Source organism: Rhincodon typus, chromosome 22, assembly GCF_021869965.1.
Source record: "Rhincodon typus isolate 14 chromosome 22, sRhiTyp1.1, whole genome shotgun sequence".
In the NCBI taxonomy this organism is placed as follows: Eukaryota; Metazoa; Chordata; class Chondrichthyes; order Orectolobiformes; family Rhincodontidae; genus Rhincodon; species Rhincodon typus.
The window spans coordinates 46,513,941-46,528,495 of NC_063353.1; the positions used below are offsets into that span (position 1 = coordinate 46,513,941).

The window sequence follows — 14,555 nt, forward strand, 5'->3', positions numbered from 1 at the left end:
TAGCTGCAAGAGTGAATATCAATATTACAGTCGATAGTTATACATCACTTATACAAGTTTGCATTCAGGCAAAATGCTTTTTGCTGTGCAGATGCAAACTCTGCACTGCAGTTTGGATGTGATCTCTTATTACCACAAGCTGCTTTAACCAGTTACTTACAATGGTTAGGTGCCAAGTAACTGGTGTTTTCTTAGAGTACCGCCTGGGAACATTTTAAATTTAACTTTGCAAAGGGCTACACAGTACCTTTGTGTAAGATTTCATTCCATAGGTGAACTCATACCTCCTGCCTAAATGGAAAAAATATGATGTCAAAGCTTACAGGCATAAGTCAAAATGCAAACGTTTATCAGTAATCACTTGCAATTTTGCATGACAGCAACTCGAGTTGATGTTATTTACTTTCGCCCTTTGGTGGTTTCTCCTCACCTATAACTTTATTCCCTCCAGGATATTGAAGGTTATAATGCAAAATAGATGAGTTTTAGAAAAACAATGTTTAAGGTTGATCTTTGTTGGGTAATTTTGTTTTCCCCCTCATGCTGTTTCCTAATTGTTAATAATGGGATGTCTTGAAAGTGAAAAAAGGAACATTGGCTTTGCGCCAGATTGGCTTCATGTAAGAACAGCACCAGTCTAAGGAGTGCCATTATCAGGAGCTGCTAAAGGATGGCCAGAAATTTCCTCTGAAGGTAGGACGAAAACAGTTTGAACTGTTCTAGTCGAACAGTTAGAACAACAAAAGCAAAACAAAAAGTCATTTAAACAAAATTCACTTAAATATTTTGTCACCAATGATTCAATCCAAAATTGAATAAATAGTCCATAATTATTTCATATTTTTAATTAATCTTTGAGGTGCATTATTGACAGAATGAACTTAATTTGTACAAGTAGTAAATTGCAATGCAGGAAATCAAGAGTAAAGAACTGAAAACCTGAACTCTGTTTCTCTTGCCATAGGTACAACCTAATCTGCCAAGTATGTTCTGCATTTTCTGTTGCTGTTTGAACTAAAATCACAGTTTCATAGCAACAAGTTTTCATTTGATTTTTTTCAGGGTGGGAGGGGGAAAGAGACAGGGAATCAGTGGACATCAACAAGGAGAGAGAGATAATGCATGATTTAAGCTTGGAGTTAAATATAGCCTGCAGACCTCTCGATGAGTTGGTGTTTGTGAAAACAGGAGTTAATGAAGCCTGGATGAAGAACATTGAGTAATTTGAACTCTGAGAATCAGGGTTGCAAACTTAAGTTTGGTGACTGGCTGGGGGAAAGACAGTTGGAATTGGTACATGTGGCATAACATTGAGTGGGTGAAGTAAACAATAGAGGGAAACCTTCCACCAGTTTAAATATGTCATTAACCACATTCAATGAAAGCTTTTCCCACTCCATTGTGGCAAGTGTAGGGATTACTCTGCTTCCTATTTATGCTTCTGAAATACAAGAAAATCACTTGATGGACCTTGTATAAATTTTACAACTGAAAGAGTGGACAAGAGCAGAACATCGCAGTATTATTTTTGATTATAGGATCCATCATAGCAGAGGCTAGATGTTAAATTTGCTACAGTGATACAGATCAGTGAAGTCATGCATTCCATTTACTCAATAAACCAGAGGAACCTTGCAAAAATATACTCCTCTGATATAAAGTAAAATGAATCTTTTCAAGCTCCTTTCAAGTTATTTGAGTGTTTTGAAAAATTAGGGAGCGCATATTGATTTCGACCTTAAAGCAAAATAACCACACTACAATTATTCATCTCTGGGCACTTCTTTAATTTTCCACATATATATTTCAGATTACAGGTACAGACATACCAAATACACCTTTACGGGTGACATTTGTCAATAAAGCGTTCCCATTTCACAACCTGAAAACTTCAAAATGGAAGAATTATTGTTCCATTATACTGCAGAGTACTGCTACATGAAAAGTACAATATTAGATTTTTTTAAACAGTATCAATTTATCTCAGCGTTTGAAAGTACCGTTCCCAGCTAGATACTATAGAGCCACAAAGTCAGTGCAACACGGAAGGAGGTCATTCAGTTTTTCAAGTCAATGCCCATGCTCTGCACAGCAACACTGCCATTTTTCTGCTCTATTCCCATTGCAAGTTTATTTTTGTTAACTGCTCATCCAGTTTCCTTTGAATTCATTAATCATCACTACTTCCACCTTCTCAGGAAGGCAACGTGTTTGAGAGAGAAACCTTTAAGAAAATGCTTGCAAGAGCACAACGGATTCATGGTGAATTCAAAAACGAAATAATTTGTGCATGTCATCACCTTGCTTCGCCCTCCCCAAGCAAAGAAACAATCAATTATCTTTTGATTAAAAAAAAGTCAATAACTCTCAAGTGTGATCAATAATAATTATGTTTAAGGTTCACCACACTGCTGCTGAATTAAACTACAACAGAAGCCTTTTCCCATTTGCATCAATAGGAAAGTGGAAAATGAAAGTGGCAAGTGAAAGCATTGATCATTTACTCAATCTTTCAACAGCTCAAATCAGGAGAGGGTTACAGTTTCAAAAGATGAGTTTCTGTGATATGTTTGTAAGTAAAAAATATTTTGATGGAAAGTAGCATCTTAATTAATATCCATCTTGTGCATCTAATGGAGACTGGTCTTACATATTTATTCTATACAAACCGCAAAAGCAGAAAAAAGAAAGTAAACAAAGATAACAAGGTCATTAAAAACATTACAGCTCTATTTATGCATATTGAGTTGCTGCAATTCCAAATCTGAATCAGGTTGGATCAAGAATTCCAGTCTGACAATAACCTAGATTTTCTTTCGAATGATATTTGACTTGTTGTCCTTTAGCACTGTTTTCTCTCATATTACCACCTTCTATAATCACTATTTTACTGAGTCATTTTTAACATTCCTGCTTCTTGATAGGACAAAGGCACTGAAGAATCTGCAAGTAAACATTCTGAATGGAAGGGGAAGATAGCTATGTAGATATTTCACTAAGTGTACAGTGGTATATCTTCCCGTATATAAAATAGTTGATCAACGTCTTACCACTTCCTCCAAACATACCAATTAAATATATCATTTCTCTTGAGATCATTTAGGTCTAAGTCTTGTAGACCTTATATCAATTCGCAGTAAATATTCAAAGACGCTTCAGAAGAATATTATCAAACAAAGTTGACATCGTGAGACACTGTCAGGTTTTAAAAGTATCTTAAAGGAGATTGTAGAGGAATTCCAGACATCAGAGCCCAAGCAGCCGAAGGCACAGCCACCAACGATCGAGTGACTTAAAACTGTGGGTGTCTAACAGGTCAACAGTGAAAGAGTAGACCTTTTGAAGAAGTTAGAGAAAAGATGGTAAAACCAGTGAGAAATTCCAATTCAACAATGAAAAATTTAAAAATGGAAATAATTGTGGATTGACAGCCAATGCAGCTCATTTAAACCAATGCGTTTTTAAAAATTCATTCATAGGATGTCAGCATTGCTGACTGGGCCAGTATTTATTGCCTTTGAGGTGGTGAGCTGCATTTAAGAATAGGGCTCAGGCCCACTGATGTAGGTATTATGTTGGGAAGGCAGTTCTATGATTTTGACCCAGCGACACTGAAGGAATGACAATACATTTCCAAGCCAGGATGGAGAAAAGCTTTGATCGAATTTGCACGTGGTAGTAGTCCTATGTATTTACTACCATTGTCCTTCCAGATAGAAATGATCATGGGTTTGTAAAGTGCTGCCCAAGGACGCTTGCTGGATTTCTGTAGTTCATTTTGTGGACGTTATACACTGCTGCGACTGAGCGCAGTGGAAGGAATGAATCTTTTGTCGAGCTAGTGACAATCAAGCGGGCTTTATCCTGAACGAACAAGTTTCTTGGGTTTCCTCAGTCCATATGCTGCAGAAACCCATTGTAATAATCGTTTTTGAGATAACGCTCTCCTGGCTGCTCCCATCTACCACCCATTCCAAACTTCTGCTGCCGACATCTTAACTCATTTCAAATTTATTCAACACTCCACTCGACTTCTGCTAATCACCCCACTAATGATAACAATTTTAAATCCTCATCTGATTTTTAAATGTGTTCTTACCTCTTCCCTATCTATGTTGTTGGGCTGGAGGAGGCAATCTGCCACTAGTACTTAGAGTCATGTTGGACTCAATTCTGTTTCTCTCTCCCCACACAGCCAGATCTGAATTTCCCCAGCACTACTTTTAAATCTGCCATGTATGTATTCCTCCAATTCTGTTCTTTCACATACCTGCAATTTTCAAATTATACCATTAGCAAACACATTTCCAGTGGTCTTAGCCTGAAGCTGTGCATTCCCTCTGGAAACCCTCCTCTCCCTCTTATGTGATGTTCCTAAAATTCTCTCTCTGATCAAGCTACTGATCATCTGTCCTGATTTTCCTTCAATGGCTTACAGTTTAAACTAATTTTTTTAAAAAAAGCTGATTTAAAAATAAAATTCTGAGGAAACTTTGATGTAGAGATAGTTACAGAGTCAATGTTTCGAGTTTAACATGACCCAGTCACACTCGAAACGTTTCGTTTCTCTCTCCACAGTCGCTACCAGACCTATTGAGTTTCTCCAGCATTTTGTTCATCTTTCAGATTTCCATCATCCACAACATCTTGCGTTTTAGTGTCAAAAATGTCTCATTGATATAATCAGTAAGCACCTCAGGATGTCTTACGACATTGAACGCACCACGTAAAAGGCAACTGTCATTAAAGTTTAAAAAAAAACTTTGCAACGCAAGGTTATGCGTAGAAAAAAATTCATACACAATTGTTGGCTTCATTGGACGAATACATCCTTTGAAATCAGTTGAATTAAATCACCAAATTAAAAACTCATGTAGTTGCTTCTACATTATACTTGCTAAACAATAACGGGTCCTAATTAAAAAAACTACAAAAAGTAAATAAATACACGATTTGCCCTTGAACAAGGCAGGTGCCTGGGCAGTTGCAGAATTTCTCAGTAGTTCATAACAAGAGTCGACAACAAACTTCAGTTAAAGACAATGAACTGGAGTACAAAAAAAGAGTTTAATCGACTAACATCGAGTCTATTGCCGCCTTTTGGGCGGGTGTTTGGGGGGGGGGGGCGGTTGGTGGGAAAGGAGGTGGCAGTTTTTAATCTTTTCTCCTTAAACAGTGCGCCGACAAGAAATCATTTCCTCCGCAGATACGGAGGGACGTTCCCTTTAAGAGTGCAGGTACCGTCTCTCGTGGAGTTGCTCGAAAAAAAGGTCGCGTCTAGCGCCCACACACGGGACAAAAACCACATCTAATATGGTTTTAGACTGAAGAAGTGTGAGAAAGCAGGGGTACCATTCTCCAAGGACCGTTATTTATCTGCATGAAAGCGATTCTATTTTTCTTACAACTGAACTCCGCCAATCCCTTTAATTTTTTTCCGCCATGACTTCTTAAAGGGGATGGCAATAAAAGGCGCCATTTGGCCCACTTCGGGATACCGTCGTCCGGGCATCCGAAATAAAATCACCCTCTGTATACCACACGCTTTATCGGCATCAACTCCACACAAAAATATAAGAGCATAAAATTGAAAAAGGAGACAGTTTGAAGAGGAGATTGCTCGGAGCAACATCACCTACCCTCCTCTCTCATCGGCGTCCCAGCGCCGAATGAGTTTGTTCTCCGAAAGGCGTGCAGACTAACAAGCGCGTGGCGGGGGTGGGGGGGAGGGGAAATGCGAGCTCGCGCCGTCCGCCGATGAATCCTGGTTTGCCTACCGCGCGCGTGCACGGGGATGCCGGCCACCGTCAACCACGCCTGCGCAATAGCTCACAGCCTCGGGTCGACGGCATCTGCTTCATTTTTCCCACTGCTGCGCTTGCGTGCTCCCAGTCAGCGAGCAACAGGGTCAGCGCCTGCGCACAGGCCCAGTCGGTTTTACCTTACCCGGAAACCGCCGGCTCTGCACTCATGCGCACAGTCACTCGCCCGGTCGATGGGGGAGGGAAATCGCCGGCTGCCGGCACTTTGCGCATGTGGATAGGCTTAGTCGATCTGTCTAGGTTGTTGGAGGCCTCCGGCACTCCGCGCATGCGCCTCGGTTCCGCACCTCGGCGGTGAGCGCGTTTGGTGTCCGCGCGTGCACGCACCCCCACCACACTCCCGCGCGTGGGATTGTGGGTGCTCGGGTTGCCCGCCGAGGCGCGCGCGCTGATCGAAGGTAAGGCACCGACTGGAACCATCGAGGGTTAAAAAATTTAAACCGCGACCGTTAACCAAAAGGGAAAAAAAAATTTCCTCAGAGCGGCCTGCAAAATATAAAAGAAGCAGCATTTTAACCCTGTAACAGCCACGGGAACTTGTTGTTAACCATCTCCATGTCTCTCTCAGCACACAGGTTCGGCGGAGAGCAGGAGGAGGAGGGCGACAGAAGAGACATCTTTTTTAAAGCGTTGAGAGTGAATATATAAAATACACACGTGTACATTTCCTTTTTTATTATTTTTTTAAACCTGTCTATGCACGCCAAACATCTATGAGTTATCGATCATGTCGGTGAGGGAGACGTTCAACCCGGAGAGCTATGAGTTGGATAAAAATTTCCGCCTGACCCGCTTTGCCGAGCTGAAGGGGACGGGGTGCAAAGTGCCGCAGGATGTCCTGCTCAAGCTGCTGGAGGCCCTGCAGGAGAATCACTACCAGGAGGATGAGCAGTTCCTGGGGGCAGTGATGCCCCGTCTGGGTGAGCCTGCCTGCAACCTTTGTGGGGATAGCAATCGTGTGCATTGCAACTTGTATTATTTCTATTGCACATTGCATACTCTTTTATCCGTCAACCCCTCGCTTCCACTACCACCGCAGTTCTGGACTTGCAAAGAGAAAAAGTGGGAGTGAAAAGTAAACTTCGGCCACCCCCGTTCCCCCTTACTTCAATTATCTCTTCAGCCCTGGCTTTGTGAAAAGCGAAGTCCAGCTGTTCTTCCCACCTCACTCATTTTAACTTAGCCTAGTTTTGACTTTGCAAACGAAAAAACTGGGAATGAAAATTGAACTCTAACTGTGCCCCCACCCCCACACCTTTCCCTCTTGTTTTAACTCTCCCTAACTCTGGCTTTACAAAACAGGAGTGAATTTGTAATTTTTCCCTTGCTTTTAACTATCACCCCAGCTTTGGTTTTGCAAATCAAAGGCAAGTGAAAAGTGAACTCCAGCTGCCCCCTTTACCTTGCTCTAATTATCACCAACTCTAGCTATTGCAAAAAGCTTGAGGTGAAAAGTTAACTCAACTGCTCCTCCCCCCACCTCATTGCTTAAAATTTTCTTATTCCATTTTTCTCTTGAGTTCCAATGATTTTGCCCTAGTTCGTCCATTCTTTCACTTTTCAAATCTTGCATACTTTTGACTAAATGAGGACTTTTTAAAATGGTGATAAAGCCTTGTTTCTCTGTTCAGTGTGTGTATGCCTTTTTAAGAAATTGTACAGTAGTGAAATTTGTTAACCCTTCAAAACCCTTGTAGCAAATAGGTGTGATGTATGTTTTGAATAATCTATTTTATGGTACAGTCAATGTTTGAAGTTTGAATTTATTTTGATGAAGTGATTAAGTGAAACAATTGTTAATCCTTTGCATATTTGGCAAGTGAAAGTGGTGTGTGCTATTCAACATTTGTCATTCTTTAATTGTTTTAAGTATGTTTACATGAAGAATGGGCATGATTACATTAGAGACAGGAGAAGGCTAGAGAGACTTTTAACATGTACCTTGTTAAAATATCATGAGGTGCAGAAAATATTCAACAATTTGAGTGTACTGTAGGGAACTGGAATACAGGGGATGAAGGAAAAAAGTTGTATTTATGTTGTGTGTTTTCATGTCCACAGTCTCAAAGTGCTTTACAATCAGTGGAGTACGTTTGAAATGTAGTCAGTGTTGTAATGTGGAAAATAGAGCTGCCCCCCTCCCAACATTACATGACAATGAGCACTTGATCTGGTTTTGTAATATTGGTTAAGGTATAAATATTGCCCAGGACACAAGGGAGAACTCCCTTGCTATTTATGCTATAGCTTTGCAAAGCTCTGTTCTACCTACATCTGAGGTACAGTGTTCTATTCTGAGCAACACCCTTTAGGAAGGATATGTTGTCCTTGAAGATAGATTTACCAGAATGACACCTGGATTCGAACAGATTATGAGACAAAACTACCAAAAACGAGCTTTTATTTCCTGGAATTTGGAAGTTTGAGCAATGATTTAATCTAGGTTTTCAAAATATTAAGGGAGTTGATAGCTGGGTAGAAAGTATTTCCACAGGTTGGGCAATCTCAAATTGCAACTATAGAGTTGGACCTTTGAGGATTTAGAAGCACTTCCAGATGCAAAAATTGTACGACATGTGAAACTTTCTTCTGCCAAGCAACAGTTGATGCAAAATCAGTTTATTTTAAATCTAGATATTTAGATTTTGTTAATCGAAGGGATGTGAGCAAATAGTCTGCACAGAGTTAGGTCACAGACCAGCCATGGTCTCATTGGATCCTGGAACAGGTTCAGGGAGCTAAATAGCCTTTTCTTGTTCCTAGAGCAATGATGCGCCTTCAGAAAGTTGCTCTGCTAGTTGGTACAAATCTAAAATACTGTATATGCTGCAAATTTGAAATAAAAAATTAAAATACTTAGCAGGTCTGGCAGTATCTGCAGTGAGAGAAGCAAAGTTAACATTCTTAGGTTGAAAATCTGATGTACTTTATGAACCTGAAACATTCATTCAGTATTTCTCCACTAATGCCAAACCTCCTGAATGTTTTGAGCATTTTCCATTTTCATTGCTTTGCTAATTGGCTTGGCTAAGATTTTGGTACTGGGAAACTTAAATATTCTTGTTCTGTGTTTGAAGTAAATGGTACCAAGTGCTGCTGTTAATTCCACAGAATTGGTGTTGAAGGAGTATCGAATACCTGCCATAAAAATGTTAAAATTACAACTTCAAGGCATAGTCTTTTGTCTCATTTGTTGTTGTACTCTCTTTCTGTTTTGCGATTTGCTTCTTTTTTTTAAAATTGGTAATATTAATGTTTTTTTGTGTGAATTTCTACACACCTGTTGTAAGCCTTTGAAGCTGGCTCATTGAAACTTGACCTAATCAGGTCATATAGCAACGAAGTTCCTGAGCTTTTCTTTCAGATAAGTGCAAAGTCACTGATGTAGGCATTTATACTGCTGTAATTAGAAAAAAACTCCACTGGATTGGCATGGTGCAACACATGATAGTCTGTCACTGTCTTGATCAATTATCTCACATTTTGCTGTTACATTCTCCATCATATAGCAATGCCTCTTTGACCTTGCTAACCATCTTAAAAATTGCTATGATCCCTTTTAAAATCATTATAATCTATCCATTTCATTTCTGTCAGACTTTCCAAATGTCCAGTTTGTACCTTTTTTTCATTTTTATTTAGACTTTTTCAAGCTTCCTCCTTCTCATCACAGTCCTAACCAATTTTATGTAAGGCATTTCATATTTGCAACCTGGGAGGTCAACCTTCCTTGCTGGGCACTGCAGCAAGAACAAAAACAGAAATTGCTGGAGAACACTGAAGAGTCACCAGACTCAAAACATTAACTCTGCTTTCCTCTGCTGCTGCCAGATCTGGTGAGTTTCTCCAGCATTTTCTGTTTTTGTTTTAGATCTCCAGCATCTGCAGTTCTTTCTTTCATTTTAGTGGAGCAAGAACATTGTTCTGTTAATGTCATTTGTCTTAGACTGATGAGTTGTGTCAGTTGTGAGCAGTTTGATGAGAGAAGAGAATACAGGAGGTGATTTTTCCATTGACTTTTGTATGTGTGCTAAAAGAAAAAACTCTCCCAGAAAGATTCTCTTCCTTTAAACAGCCATTGTCATTAGAGGATTTAGCTGTTCTACTATCATTGAAACTTTTCTGGTTTTGCCATTAGCCATGACCCCCACCCCCAAGAAAAATCCTTGGGCAATTTGCGTCAGGGCAATCATCCACTGAGGTTTCAAGTTGCACTGCTATCCTTGAATGCTGCCCGAAAATGTGAAACGTGTTTTGCACCACAATTTTGTATCCAAGGTAATATTTAAGATCTTAAGAAATGGATTGAAAACCAACCAAGCTAGTGCATAGGCTGTGATCAGTCCACTTTTATGAAAGGTTGTGTGGAGCTAGTGATGCTGTAGCTGTAATGAGAATGTTTGATTGAAAATATTGTCATCACGTGAATCAAGATACTATAAAAAGTGTTGTTTAGCAAAAGAAGTATAGAATAGCAGCAGAAGTGTACACCTGCTTTGTGGATTATGAAAAAGCTGGGTGAACTGGCAAAACTGGCTAAAGGCAATCTTGAGTTGATTGAAGGCAAAGAATGATCATCTCTGTAAGGCTGGTACAAACAGCAAAGTGTTGGTGAAATTAAACCTCGTGTAATTGAGAGTGGAGTGAAAGAAGGCAGTTAATGATCACCATCTGTGTGAAGCCATGATTTTTAAAAAGTGTAGAATTAGGAGGTCATTTCATGTGATTTGCAGATGACTGGGCCCTAGTGGCTTGCAGAGTAGAAGATCTCCGGATACGAACAAGAAGAAGGAATGAAGTGATGCAAGTTTATGGAATAGAAATGAATGTAAATTAAGAAACATGGAGAAAATGATGTACATAGGAAAAGCAGTAGGCTATTCAGTTCTTCGAGCCTGTTCTGCCATTCGTTGAGATCATGGCTGATCTGCTTTTGTCCCAAATCCCTTAATACTTATGCTTTTAAAAGAAAATATCTACTTCAGATTTAAAATTAACAACTAAACTAACACCCACAGTGGTTTGTGGAAGAGCGCTATAAACTCTACCACCCTTCATTTGTAGAAGTGGTTCCCAATGTCTCTTCTGAGCAGTCTGGCCCTAATGCTCAGACTATGGCCCCTAGACCTACAATCCCCAACCCTGTCTTTTCCTGCTAATATCTTGAAGACTTTGATCAGATCACTCTTTAGCTTTCTAAATTCTAGACCAAATAGGCCTTAATCCCAGAAATCCAGGAACGGTGCTGTATAGGTCACAATGATTGGTGAACATCTGCAGCAGACTTCATAATGTAAGGACCTGGGAAGCAACTTGTCATATGATGGTTACTGCCATAAATAAATCAGCGATAGAGTAGCAATGGCAAAGATCAAATATAAAGAATTGCTCAGGGAGTGAGTAGAGATCCAAAGAAAAGGATACTCGAGCTTGACGTTGGAAGTGTTTTGTGGAGCTTAAACATGACATTGACTGTGAAACGTGGACTAGAAAACTGTGAAATCTGCTTCTGGAGAAGGATGGAAATGGTCAGTTGGAGAGAGTTTGAGCAATGAAGAGGTTCTCAGGATGGTGAATCATACAGACATGAATTAGGAGCAGAGTGGGCCACTTAGCCCCTTGAACTTGCTCTGCCATTCAATACGATCATGGCTGATCTGATTGCAAACTTAAAACTGCATTTTTTAAATTCCTATTAATAACCTGATGAAATTCTAAGATTTCATATTTTTAATAAATGCTTAAATGGCATTTATATAGCAATTACAGTGCCTTACGTAACTGGAGTGATGGACTTGTTAAACATTGCTACATAATTCTTTGGTATTTGATCTTTACTCTAAATATAAAGTTATGGGAGTTGGGGCAAAATGGAAAAACATTCACAGCTTTAGTTTAAGGCAGATTGGCGAGTTTGTTCCTCCTGATTAGGTAACTGTGATAGAACTGTTTCATTCTAGGCAAATAATTCAGAAGACTGGATTTTTTTTGAGATCCTCTTTTGATCCATTACTTTTGAATCTTATCTATTGTAACTTTAGTTTGCAGTTTTTCTCTTCCCTCATTAATTTTTCTCTTTGTTCTTCTGGTCTTTGAGATTCTGTATAATTATCTTTCAAAATTAAAATTTTAAAAGAAGCAAAATGAATTATTAAAAAGCAGGCAAGATATTTCAATATAACATGACAAATTTATATTGAAGCTTGAGAGTGAGTGTGGATTTGCTTTTAAGCTGCACTTATAGAATCCCAGAATTGTTAAATTAGAGGAGGAGAATATTTGGCCCATTGTGTCGACACCAGCTCTTCAAATGAGCAGTGTGGTTAGTTCCGTTCTCCCTGCAACCCTGCACGTTGTTACTTTCAGATAACAGTCAAATTCCCTTTTGAATGCTTCACTCAAACCTGCTTCCACCACACACTCAGGCGGTGCATTCCGGACCTTAACTACTCAGTGCATGAAAAGTTTCTTCAAATGTTTTGTTTGCTTCTTTTGCCAAATTACTTTTAATCTATACGCTATTGTTCTTTAAACTTTTCATGAGTGAGAGCAGTTTCTCCATATCTATTGTGTCCAGGCCACTCAGATTTTGAATCCCCCTGTCAAATTTCCTCTCAGCCTTGTTTCCTTGCCTATATACTGCCTTACTAATGTGGATTTTGTATCTAATAAAATCTTATAAATTTAAAATCCAATCTTTTGCGTAGCAATCTCACAAATTGGCCCAAGATGTGGTTCATCTTTTTAACACCTGTGAGTAACTTCAGTTCTTATATTATCACTGACTTACATAGTCACACTATATCATATTTGCCATATTAAATTTGGAAAGTATTCCACTAGCTATTCCGCAGCATTCTCAAAAGTAAGCTTCATTTTATTAAGAGAATTGGTTGAGTATTATACATTGGCCCAGCATGGTGGAGTTCCTATACCTTAGTGTTGATTCACTTTGTTGTTGTGTTGATGTGATGAATGAAGACTTGAAGACAGACAGGAGGACAACGCATGATGTTGCAAAACTCTGGAAGAAAAGTTGATATCTATGAAAGAACTTAGAGAATGTTTACAATTGCTGTTTTTTATTTTCTCAATTGTTTACCAATGGGTCGTCTCTATCCTTTTAGATTTTTAATCTCTCCCCATGAATAGACCAACTTCTCCCTGTCTTCACCTGCAAGTTCTGAACCAACACTTTACATTTTCAAGTTGGTTCCTTTTATAGTTTTATTTCTATGTATCACTATTTCTTATTTTCTAAGTACAGCACTGCTTAACCATTCTCCCAATAATAAAAAGATCTTTCATTCATATATCAATTCGTATAAAATATAATAGAATAGGTTCATGCACAGTGCGTGACTGAAGTTACATTTGATCTTGTTTTTGAAAATGCATTTTTTTGGTACAATTTCACGTAAATGACATGTAGGAAGGACCAGCAGTAAACTTGAGGTTGCTGAGAAGTCTGGTTAACAACCATGCTCTTGCATTTGCAGGAAGGCAAAATGTGCTTCAGTTTAACATATTGTCCAAGAAACAGCTTTTTTTTAAACTGTGGCATTCCTTTGCTTCTGGAATAGAACTTGACCCACAGGCTGACAGCTATAAAACAGAATCAAAATCAGGGTTGCATTTGCTTCACAAGTCTCATTTGGTAGCAAGTTGGTGAAACTGAATTCAAAAATATCTGTTAACTTGTGAACTAATGCTAGAAAATGGTCATGAAAACTGCTGGATTTTTTTTTTAGGGATAGTAACTTTCTGACCAACTTAAGTTACATTCTAGGCATCGTTTCTGTTATGCTCAGCATACCCAGGGCTGAATGATAAATACTACCTTGACAATATTGCCCACATCCCAGAAACAAAAAATATAATTCAAATTAAAATACAAACCTTAAATTAATCGCTCACAGTTCTGGGAAACAGCCAAGTGAAGGTGTTCTTCAGGAATTTTTATTTTAGAGATAATATGTCTGGATTTGGACTAAAACAGTAGTTATAATTAAGGAAAATTGTGTTACATCAGTGCTGCAGTAGTAGTGTAAGTGATTGCAAATTTAAATTCTTCGATGCTATGTTTGTGTTCATTAGTTCAATAAAATTGGATCTGTCCATCTGGCCACTTGGTGTTCTCTAGTTGCCAAAATTCAGTTAGGATCTTGAAGCTCCTTTTTGTATGTCTGAAACTTACTACAAAGTTGCATGCTCCAAATGGTGAAGTCCTTCCTGAATTCTTGCACAATCAAATAAAGCTATTCAACAGTGTTTTGAATAGTTACTATTATTAATTTGCAATTATAGTTCAGTCGGTCTTGATTGTTCTTAAAAGTGAATAGGCAATAGATGATCAAAACTTCATGCAAAATGCATGGCTGAAGTAACATTTGATCCCTTTTAAAAAATGCACTTTTTGTACAATTTCATGTAAATGTCATGTAGTGAAGGACCAGCAGTAAACTTGAGATTGCTGAGAAGTCTGATGAACATCCATGCTATTTAAGCCAGTCTTTTCTTAAAGTCAATTTGTGCTATGTTCCAAATGTTAATTACAATAATAGTTACTCAAATTGCAGAACTAAACATTTGCAACAAAATAACTATAAATATCAGGGTTTATTATTACCCAAGGATTCCCTCATTCATAAAAACATAGAAAATAGGCATTGGAGTAGGCCATTCAGCCCTTCAAGTTTCCTCTGCCATTCAATGTGTTCATGGCTGATCATC

At 38.7% G+C, this 14,555-nt stretch overlaps 1 protein-coding gene and 1 long non-coding RNA gene across 3 annotated transcripts in view; one reads left to right on the forward strand and one right to left on the reverse strand.

The window, feature by feature from the left end:
• prpf18 (PRP18 pre-mRNA processing factor 18 homolog (yeast)) overlaps window positions 1-14,555 on the forward strand; it is a 289,626-nt gene that overhangs the window by 223,241 nt on the left and 51,830 nt on the right. The gene's annotated exons all lie outside the window — the stretch shown is intronic.
• On the reverse strand, window positions 1,767-5,716 carry LOC125485780. Its single transcript, XR_007264483.1, has 2 exons — window positions 5,640-5,716; window positions 1,767-3,336 (listed from the first exon to the last, which is right to left on the reverse strand). It is a non-coding gene; the product is annotated as an uncharacterized LOC125485780 (long non-coding RNA).